Here is an 11,967-nt window from a genome sequence, read left to right on the forward strand (position 1 = left end):
AGACAGACAGACAGGGAATGGTGCAAACACACTGAAATAATCGTCCGCTTAAGGACATAGTGTACCCCTAACGGACCAGCACCACAGCACATACTAGCAGGGAATCAGGGAGGGAGGGATGGAGAGATGGAGGGAGGGATGGAGAGATGGAGGGATGGATGGAGGGACGGATGGAAGTTCATCATGTGTGGTGGTGGAGCCCAGAGCGGGAAGCCTTTGAGAAGTGGAGGGCGAAAGGCAACAATGGCCAATACCACGCTTCATTCATCATCCATTCACTTCTCCCCCTCACAAGAGAAAACATGGCGTGAGAGAAAGCGAAAAAAGGGGCGGTGAGAAAATAGATGAGAGAGAGAGCGAGAAGAGGAGAGAGAGAGAGAGAGAGAGAGAGAGAGAGGGTTAGTGAGCTCAGGCAGGCTCACCTCTTCCACACACACGGCTCTGGGGAGGGATGGAAAAAGCAGAAGGTGGGCCTCCGTTTGCTCATAAAAAATCCCTTTAAAAAAAGGCCAGCAGCTTGCCAACAGAGCAAAAGAAAAAAACATTTCATGAATTCTAACGAGTGCACACACAAACACACATACAAGACAGCATGCCTTTACATTCATCATTTACACACACACACACTTTTCTTCCTTCTTTTTCTCTTTCCCTTCTGTAGGGGGGTGTTGACTGTGCCACGGTGCTGAAAAGCCTTTATTCATTTCATACTGCAGCTCTGATGATTTTCTTACTCCACCCCTCCCTCTCTCTCCTGCTCTCCGTGCGGAGAGGTGGAGTAAACACAGGAAGAGAGTGGGCTCTGTTCCACACCAGCGCTGGGCGTTCCTGCAGCGCTCCTGAGGGGTCAAAAGTTTACCGTGGTTTGCAATTCACCTTTCCTCAGCCAATCAGGATGCGGCGCCGCAGCAGCTGAACTTTGACCCCTTGCAAGGAATTCGACTCTGAGGAAGGCTGCTGCTAGTTCTCTCTTGTTTCGTCCACCCCCCCCCCTTCTCTTGCCCCATACCCCTTTCCCTCCTGCTCTTTTTTTCTCCATCTACTTCTCTGTCCCTCGCTTTTTTGCCACTCCCCCCTCTCTACTTTTCCAACACCAGCCATTTTCACTTATTTTCAGCTCGAGGAAAGAGAAGTGTTGGTGCTCTTCTTCACAAAGTTGGGGTGTGAAGAACCAAAGAAAAAACACTGTCCTTCGTATAAAATCAATATCTCAGCACACTGTTTGATTTGAAAACTTAAAGCAATATTTTCAGAACTAACCACCAAATAAATCATATCCTCATGACATCTCTTCCGAAGTAAACCTAGCACACAAAAAAATCAGGCCTGTAGAAACCACAGTGAAAGGACCCAGGGAAAGGATAAGCCTATTAACACAATGAGCACGATATTACTTGGGTGTGTGTGGGCAGAAGGTCAAACAGGAAAACCAGGACCCTTACCAGCAATCAGGTGTGACCTTCACAATCATAACAGGAAACACAGATATAACACTTCCTGTCCACAAAAATTAACATTCTGACAAGCAGTCCATTGGACTCCGCCAACGTCTCTGTCTTCCATAATGCCTGAGGTCTTTCATTTCTTTCACACATCACATGCAATATTGCATAATATTTAAGCATTGTCTACGAAAACACACCACAAATTGTCTCTTCGATCTCGTCTCACTGGCCAAAGGATGAGTTCATTTAGGATCTAGATGAAACAGCTACAGCTAGCTATAGTATCGACACCCCTGCATCAAAAACCTGACCCTAAGTAGTGACCTCTCCCATTACAACTTCCCCCAGCACCACACCACATGCCACCCAGATTCAGGCTAACACTATTAAAAGCGTGTTTCAATGACTTATGAGGACAGATTGGACAGAGAGTGGGCTCAGCCACACGCACTAGGGAGAAGGGGGAAGAGGGAGGGGGAGCACCAGCACACTTGCAAATGGTTCCAATACTGAAAAAACACACAGCAAACACAAATTAGAAATTCAATTTGAGCAGGTCACATATTGATCCCAGAACGTCAAGCTCATCTCACACACACACACACACACACACACACACACACACACACACACACACACACACACACACACACACACACACACACACACACACACACACACACACACACACACACACACACACACACACACACACACACACACACACACACACACACACACACACACACACACACACACACACACACACACACACACACACACACACACACACACACACACACACACACACACACACACACACACACACACACACACACACACACACACACACACACACACACACACACACCAATTGTGTTAGTTTGGTTCTTTTCATCATCTGAAAAGGCTTAAAATGTTCCAGAAGTCCAAAGCTGGGTATCGTATGCCAAATCATTCTAAATCGAAGTAAATCCTTGACTGAGACAAATCAGAAATGGATCAATATCTCATAAAAAATAGATACTTCAAAACAAACAGTCTACTTTTTGCATTTCCAGGTCTTGCCCCACAAGAGCTAAATCTCACTGAAGATTCACAAAGGCAGCAGTTGCACAGGGACTCTGTCCAGCCAAAAAGAGTGGCCTTACCTGGACAACACCTCACAAAGAGAAAAGGTCAAAAAAATCCACCCGTGATTGTTCTGAAGCATCAGCAGAACGGCATTCATCACTTAGAATCCTCCAGAGAATGGAAGGGGTGAAAGGCCATTGGCTTTTGTTGGCTCTCCTCTTTTTTCCTGAGATAACCTTTGACCTGTGCTGGAGGTCAGAAGGGCTCTCTCTTCGCCGGGGTTTTGATTGGCACAGTTCAGATTGGTTGCATCCCTGAAATGGGTGGCAGGGGTGTAAGGGAATGGGATGTGGAAGGGTGGCTAACCAGAAAAGAGATCACCACTATCCTCTTTTCTAGAATGTACCAAGACAGTGGAGCAGTGGGATGACCCATCCAAATTAAGAGTTAGCCTTAACTTTCATACAGAGCATAGCTTACATATAGATGTGTAATAAAGTACCTGATCCAGCAAGATGGTGGATTTCTTATAGGAAACCTGTCAACTCAGCATGGCAGAGTCATATGCACTGGGCACACATAATGATTACAGTGATCTATCTGAAAATGACCAAGACTCCCTCATTTGTCTTTATGAATCAGGAAGATAATCCAGCCCATGTTGATTTCATGTGACCTCTCCAGGTAATGACATTTCTCCCTCCACGGTACTTACAGGTGACCTACATCTAAAAGGAAATGGTTTGGAGCGGGAGTGAGATGGGGACAAGGCTACGGTAACCTGTTTGGCATGTGGAACACTTCCTGCAACGCTATGCCCAACTAGCTGCCGTGCAAAATTATTTGTCCATGTGCCAACATCAGGAACCCAGATATTAACGCTTGCTGACCTGGGGAGGAGGAGGTCTGCCTATGGTTCACCCTAGTTCTGTTCTGCTGGTGTAGCTCTGGACGTTTGACAATCAATGTCCCCCAAAATCATTGGCTGAAGGGAGCCAATTTGCGGGTCTAAACGATGAAATGCTCAACCTACAAGGGAAATCTACATTGGCCGATGAACAGGAGATGATGAATGACGGTGAAATGTCAGCATTTCCTTACCAACCAATTCCAATTTTTGCTAGCCTGACAAGATAGGCTAGCTACTATGGCACAGCATGGTGCACTGATCTTAGAATCTGTACAGGTTGTTCCTGTCATTAACAAGTACAGTTTCTTGTCATATGAGTCAAAACCTTTCTTCACACATCTAAACTGGTCACTCTGTGCATTATTGTCGCTTGTGCTAGGCCTAACACATACAGTACAGGTACACTTGTATTTGAATGAATACGGTCTCTCATAAAAGCTGCAGTGTAACAGCTATTCATTAATATGTGATTGGACTAGAGGCATTCTTTGAGTGGCAATATCCCTGGATATCCCCACGCCGTCTCTTGACCGCTAGTGTGCACTCCGTATTTTGCACTGAACTGCCTGGTGCACACATTCCGTTCTAGAGTAGCGATTTCATAATGTCACATCTGACAGTTATTATGTGAGAAAATGGAGTAATGGAGTGAATGTTCATTATCATGTACCATGAGGACAAGCAAGGAGACAAATGATGGTAGCTTCTCACACTCAACACGGCTGCAGTTTTATTTTCCTTTACTGGGTAACAGTAGACGCCAAGACTATTGTGTGGGGGGGGGGGGGGGGCTAACAAAAATCAAAATGAATAGAAAACACAATTTGAGGTCTTCTCTTATATCAATCTGGCACTCGTGATCACGGCTCTGACCACAGTCGTGTGGATATCCTTTACCAGCACTCCTTTCATCCGTGCCTTAATTGTATGATATACTGTAAATAATATACACTGTTTATTGCTTGATAGTCAACAATGGTCTGAACCAAATTTCCTTGTGTGTTAACATACTTGGCCAATACATATGATTCTGGTTCTACTTCTGAAAAGAAAAAGGGTGCAAAGGACGCAAAAAGATATAGCGGTCAATGATTTTGGTTAATGAGAGCGAGGGGTCAATCTGTAAGACATATAGGTCTTACAATCAGTCATGGATTGGAGGTGAGTGGCTGCAATGGGGACATGACAATATAAGTAAGTAAGAGAAAACAAGAGAGAAGTTGTAGAGAGAGGTACGAGATTGGGAAGGAGAAGAAGAGGAGAAGAGGAGAGAGAGAGAGAGAGAGAGAGAGAGAGAGAGAGAGAGAGAGAAACGGGAAGGCTGGAGAGACACGGACACAGAGGCTCACTCATGCGAGGGTCAGCGAGACAGCCCTCGGCTGTCGCCGTCGTCGACAGACTGCATAAACAAGGAGGGAATGCCACAGTGACATCCTGGCAGATGTGCGCGCAGAACTCAAGACTTGAAAAAGACACCCGGGCTCTCTCTTTCCCTTCACGGCGTGCCAGCCGCGCGTCTGGCTCGATCTTGCGCAACCGCCCTGACGAGCACTCCCACCTGGCCACCGTCAACAAACTTTCACGATTCTCACGAGAATCCCCGGGTCACTGCAAAGTAAATGTTTGGCATAACCAACATATATGATTCATGAGCGCATATGCTAAGAGGGAAGGGTTGAAGAATAGAGAGAGAGAGAGAGAGAGAGAGAGAGAGAGAGAGAGAGAGAGAGAGAGAGAGAGAGAGAGAGAGAGAGAGAGAGAGAGAGAGAGAGAGAGAGAGAGAGAGAGAGAGAGAGAAGAAAAAAAGTTTTCAGCAGTGGTAAAAAGAGGAGAACGCTGAATATTGAATAAGAATTGTGGGCACCACTTCTGAAAGGAGACGCTGGCAAACTCCAGCCCTGTCAAAATGGTCAAACAGCACCTGGGGCTTAAAGTGAATTATTGATGGACCCTTCCTGGATGGTTTCCCCCTGCTCCTACTCCCCTGCCTCTTTAGTATGGAAATGCAGACTGCTGGACCTGTGGCGCGCGTACGACACAGCTGCTGTCCACAGCCTCACCACCGCAGCCGCTAGAAGTGAAAAGGGACCCTGCCAACACACCAGGGTATGCATGCACATTGCTATTCAAGCTCAAGGAGATGTTGTTCCAGCGCTCGAGAGAGGAGACTGACTGTGTGCGTTATTCAAAAGTTATTGGAGAGAGAAGTGCTTCAAAAGTGCTGCTCAGCAAACTTTTGTGCAAGTTCAGGTCAAGGCCGTATCAATTTAACTTCACAGAGGGGGGTGGAGTGGGGGCTTTCTGACTCTCCATAAGTGTTGCACTATTTTATATATATAGGCCTACAGGATAAAAGGCTTTGTTAAAGCACAGGAATCTCCTTAAAAGTCATCCCGAGAGAACGATCTGAAAAAAAGACACAGGATGTCAAAAACAGGTGGAACGCAATACAATGTGATGCCTGAGATTTGGAAAAGAAAAAGGCAGAAATAGAACATGGAGAGCTAAAGGGAAAATAGAGGGCGAATGGTCCGTAGCTACAGATGCATCGTGGAGAGAGCATACTACTCTAGTGTCCAAGGACCAGAGTTCAACGTTATTGATTAGGAACTTGTTATTGAAAAGCAACTCTTGCCCCATCAAAAAGCTTCCGCAATAACAAAACGGTTGAATCAGGTCGTACTGACAATGACTGTCCCTATAGTCCAGTAGAGATATGCAGCAACACCACTATGCTGTGACCAGGCACACAAGGTGCTCTCACATCGCACACGCCTGGGGAAAACAGACACAAATAAACAGACAGTGCCCACTTATCAACCTTTGTTCTTTCGAAAGGGTCGAATTCTGCGTTAGTCAAGGCTCAACTTGTATCAAAACTGTGCAGAGAAGTGAGGGTATTGGACTTGATGGTGTGTGTGTGGGGGGGGGGTGCAGAGCCAGGAAGGGGTTGTGGAGGCCTGGCAGAATGAAAACAAGGTGGCCGCTGCATAGTCGAGAAGTTCATCCAGAGGTAACTCACTCCCTCCTCGCTGCCTGATTGACAGAGAGAGCATCTGGTAACGTTTATCCCCGACTCAAAAACGTTTCTCTCTCTCTCTGTCTCTCTCTCTCTCGCTCCCTCTCTTTTAGACTCTTTCTCTCTCTTCCCCTCTCTCTCTCCACCCCCAAACACCACCGCCACACACACTTTTATAAAGGGGGCCCTAAACAAAATACAAACACACCAAGTCATGCTAACTTTTTACAATGGTAACAAGACCAGACCAGAGCCCTACCCTGCTGCTGGCTTATTCAGGTGAACCCGTTTTACGAGCATTCTTTTGCCCAGTGAGAGGAGGAATTGCGTTGGAGTAGGAAGAGAGTGGGAGAGGGGGGTGAGAGAGAGAGAATAAGAGAGAGAAAGAGAAAGAAACAAAAAAGAAAGGAGAGAGAAAGAGAAAGAAAGAGAAAGAAAGAAAGGGGAGAGAGAGAGAAACAGGACTGTGCACTTTCCCCTCTCTCTCTGGTGCAGCTCTGCCTTACCTCACCCAATGGCAGAGTGAGGCGAGGAGGAAGCGTTGTGCTGTGGCTAATCGCTAATCACAGCCTAGCAGTCTGAAATCACAGACGCCCATACCGTGTGGCATTCATCTGGGGCACTACTCTGCTCTGCACTGCTCCCCTGCCTTGGAGCCAAAGTGGCGAATGTGCACCAGGCAAAACTGTGCTGGACAAAAATACTGCAGTCTGCATCTACTCTAACTCACTAAGATTTCGAGCTACAGTTGGTTTGTTCCGTCAGTGCTGTCTATGATCGTTTAATGACAAAGGTCAGTGTGTGGACTGAGTAAGCACCATCAGATTGTGCTGCGTTTCAGAAACTGGACTATAAACATATAGAAGTCAGTCAGTGGTAGCACTTTTTCTTGCTTCACTTCTACTGATTTAGCCTTTTTCATTAGATAACTGAAAACATTCCCAATTAAATCACTAGCCTAGATCCTCTTTGGCCAAATTCACCCAACATCAGTGATCGAATACAAGCAATACAAACAGTATTGAAAATGTCACAGAATTCTAAGACTCCTAAGTACACAAAGGCTTATAATGAAGACATTGTCTTAAATTGTTTATGCTGTCATCTTGTTCAAGTGGCCAGTGAGGCACGAAAGATACAACTCAGTCGCCACCACGTTAAACGACCTTGAACCAGGCATGTAGGAGTGCCGTCATGGCAACCGGGGTTTACACAACTAGGCACAGCTGGATGCAACTTACACATTCCCCTTAAATCCAAGGAGAGGTACAGCTAGCAAAAGGGGAGTTGTAAAAATTCATTGAGGACACAGATGCCATGGTACAATAACTGTGAAAGAATTTCTTAATAATCCTGCATGAACTTTCAACCCCAGCCTCTACTGGAATGGGGGTGGGGGAAAAAAATCAAACTGCACATAAACTTTGCAGAATGGGCCTATGTGAAGTAAAACAAACACACACTCCCGCTAACAAGCTTCTCCCTCTCTGTGTGAACGGTGTGCGAGTGTGTGTAGTGGTGTAGCAGAACTGGGGAAAACAAGAGTCCTCTCAGAGAGTGAAAAACAAAAGTACACAAATGAGGTCCATCTGGAACCCATTCGTGGCATTGCCTTGAGATAGACGACAACTGAGCCATGAATGAGAGGGAGAGAAAGAAAATGAATTTATTCCTCTCTGTGGACTTCACTTTCACAAAAAATGACAAAACCTCACTTCTCTGAACTACTTTGCTTGGCCATGGTCTAAATGATAAACTGCACAGTGAGATGAACACCCACTTCCTCAGAAGGGAGACACGTAGTACACATGCGGTCCTGGTTCTTAGGACTTGGACCCGACAGTTCCTCTTGGTCAGCTGAATCCGCTCAAAGCAAGTTCGGTTTGACCAACCTTGGCTTACTAGATCTGCTGCAGCTTCTCTGCTATAGCAGGTTTTTTTTAATGGACAACATGATTCTACTCAGAAAAGGTAAGAGGCCATGATACCATGCTGTGCCCCAACCCCCGCCCCCCTCTACACAAACACACACACACACACACACACAAGGAGTCTTCCACCAAGGCCAAGGCATCACATTTCAATTAGGCAAACAATCAAGCTTTTGTTTCAGCTCAGTGTCATCAAGCCGGTCCGGGAGTCTGGACCAATCGCCACCCACTATCAATCATATATTAGACACACACAGGCACACACAAACACACCTGATACATTAGACAGCAACACTTTCCCTACTGCACACACACACAAACACACACCTGACCTGATACATTAGACAGCAACACTTTCCCTCCTCAGCAAAAATAAATAAATAAATAAATAAATTACCCATCCAACAGCAAAGCCTTCTTTCCTCTTCAGATCACACACACACAGAGCAAAAACCTAATGCGCACACACACGTACGTACACACACACCGAGAGTACCACCCCTGACGCCACACTTAAAGAATGCCATCCATTCAAACACCATCGAGAGAAAAATGTAGCCTGACAAAGACTGAGTGGAGACAGTCATCAAATAGTGCCACATAAAGGTGATGAGGCATCCCCTCCCCCTCCTTCCCCCGTCAACTCGTATTGTTGGCCACAAAGCCTCATGCATAGACACTGAGCTACAACTCCAGAAGAGCCCAGTGCATAGCAGTTTGGAGAGAAGTACACTTAGTGAAAATGAAGAATAATTACCCAACCCACTGCAGCCTATAATAGTACATCATCATGGCCAAATTCTGAGTTGCAAAATTCAATTCTATTCTTTTTTTCCCATGCAAAATTAGAGATTAAGTTAAAAAAAAAACATTCAAGCTTTTAAAACACTTTAGTATGTGTATAGATCAAAAGACACATTCTTTCTTTCTTTTTGGACCATACAAAAGAGAGTTCTCCTCTCCGCTATGTAGCCAGCTCAAAGTTAATGAGTAAAGACCACAGTGGCAAATGGATGAGACAGACAACCGTGCATCCAAGTCACTTCTCTCACCCCCATTGGCAGTCAAAGAACCTCGCACAAGATTGACTCATTGTTAACGCGTCCTGACGTTCTGTGTGTGTGAGGGAGAGAGTGAGAATGAGAGCGGGAGAAAGAGGGGGAGAGATAAAGGGAGAGGGGTAAGGAGGGGAGGGGGGTTGTGGAGGCAGGGTGCTACCACAGCCACCAGACTGAGCGGCAGGGTGAGCAGACTCATCTTTAGCTACCGCTACTGCTGCTGTTCTTGCATATGGACCCCATCCCACTGCACGAGACAAGAAGAGGGACGGCAGGAGAAAACAAGAGAGAAGGCAAGCTCAACCAATAAATAATCCATAGCACTTTTTTTTTTCTTTTAGGTGACTAGCCTCATGTACTTTTCTTCACTAGAGGCAAATCATCCCTTCATATTAAGACATTAGACTAAGAACATTCAGGCTAAACATTTGAATGAAATGCACAATATCCACTGACTGAACAATATGTGCTGAGCCACAATAGCCAATGAGCAATAATCCGCTCAGCTGTGATTTAAAATAAAATTAAAAAGTAGTCAACTATGTACAATAAAAACTCGATGAGTTTACACAAGTTTTTAAAAGTTGATTTAAAAGTGCAAGAAACAACCCACAGAGAGATCAACTTAGGGGCCACAGAACAAAACTGTCAGATCTGAAACCAATTAGGCTTAGGGAGGGCCCTTCTCACCAAAACTACTCCTAGCAGTGAGCAAAACCAACCAGCCAAGCAACTGAGCTAAAAAAACAAAACATGTTTGTCTACTTTGACGGCCAGTTATGTCAAGCCATTAGGTAGTTACTTGTCCAACATCCTTGCTTCTCGTTCTTTAGCAGAAAATCTCTTCTGTTAAGACAAATGCCCTGCTGACAGAACACCACTCATGACTAGATTTATATGTGCCCCTGAAAGGCAAACACAAGCGCCCTCTATTTGGGTGCCTTGACCTTAGCCATCTCTCCACATGTCTGATGGCTTCAGCCAAAGTTTCAAATTCATGGCAGTCTATAGCCTACAGTCACATATTTTAATCAGAAAAATAAAAGTATAAAGAGAGGGAAAGATATGTCAGGTGACCCAGATGTGGCACACACACAGTCCACATACAACATACAGCTCATAGGGCAGACAAGACATGTTGATAATGATGGTACTGTGTAGCCTACCTCGTGTCAAAACAATCCTCACTTCATAGAACGATGACTGATATAGCCTACTTCCTTGTTGTTTTGACATCCAAACATTGTCTTAAGAGAACAAACAATGTCTTTTCAAGCTAAACAAACTTTTACATTGAAACTATGAAACAATCAAAGTTTGAAGAGTCCTTGTTGTTGTTTCCAGTAGACTAAACTGGCGATACGTTGCCTACAAGCACCAAAGAGCCATTTAAAAGAGTCATTATGCACGGTTATCGTAAAAGCACGTATTGAGATTTCCTGAATTGTATTATTCAACAGGGCTAGGATTAATTCGGCTCCTGTAGTAATAACCTGACAGAGGAGCAGGCACGGTAACATTCCCAAGTCACTTGGGACACGTTGCAACATAACAACAACGACTAGAGTAAGGCCATGTAGCATTATATGAATCAATAGAATAGCAGCGAATACAATGTTTCAGTGGTAGCCTAATCGTGCTAATTCTGAATGAGTGTCTGGAAGGCTGGTACACGCTAAATAAGGTTAGCTTATTCACAACCATGTGAAAGTTAACAATAATAATAAAAAAACAACCATTAAACTCATGGGAGGAAGTAACTCAAGTCTAAATGCAATCCTCGTCAACTCACAAAAAGTAACCATGCGTGCAGAGAAACGTAAAACAAGATTTAAAGACAACGAATGAGAGGGTATTTAAATGCAGGACAAGAATGCACCAGCTGGCTAGCCCGCTAGCCTTATAGGCTCGCTGTCTCCACATAGGTTATGGTGAGGCTGCTGACAAGATTATTAAGTCGAAAATGTATAGTTGAAATATGACTGCAAACTAAATAAAAGTAAGAAACTACAAACATCAACACGCATGATGGAAAATCAGGAGTCAGTTAAATAGGTAGGGTAAGATAAATGCAGGCATAAAAACACAAAAAGAGGGATTTAATATAACGATAGTAGGCTATCTGCTGCCTGTTCCTTTAAGCGGACATAACCTATTCTAAATCAAGAAATCAATCATCAGTACATGCATGGCCGACTCACACATTCGCATATGAACGTAACAAGCTTTTAATGAGAAATGTATGGCGATCGTCAAAACAAATAAGCCTATGTGTATGCAACTGCAACTGCGGCCACTGACAACGCTGTATTACGAGCAATATCGCACCAACAAGAACTAGCTAAGTGGCGAAATATGTCTATCGGACGAGTAGGCACTCTCTAAAAAGTCTGCAGAATCAAGAACCTCCAAGTATATGGATTTGACAACGAATAGTAAAAGCGTGAATTCCCAGTCAACTCACCGTTCCAATGTATTTCAATAAGTGCAGCAGTTTCTTAAGCCTCCGTTAAACCTCCGCCATCTTCAG

General features: G+C 44.7%; 1 protein-coding gene across 1 annotated transcript in view; it reads right to left on the bottom strand.

Moving 5' to 3' along the window:
- Positions 1–11,967, bottom strand: part of ncoa3 (nuclear receptor coactivator 3) — a 43,397-nt gene extending 31,430 nt beyond the window's left edge. The window contains exon 1 of the mRNA XM_076268721.1: positions 11,902–11,967. The gene's annotated coding sequence lies outside the window, so the exon portion shown is untranslated. The remainder of the gene's footprint in view (positions 1–11,901) is intronic.

Source organism: Alosa pseudoharengus, unplaced genomic scaffold (genome assembly GCF_046254945.1).
Source record: "Alosa pseudoharengus isolate Yale_2024_CS ecotype anadromous, Long Island Sound unplaced genomic scaffold, YU_APseudo_1.1 YU_APseudo_1.1_scf_5, whole genome shotgun sequence".
Classification (NCBI taxonomy): Eukaryota; Metazoa; Chordata; class Actinopteri; order Clupeiformes; family Clupeidae; genus Alosa; species Alosa pseudoharengus.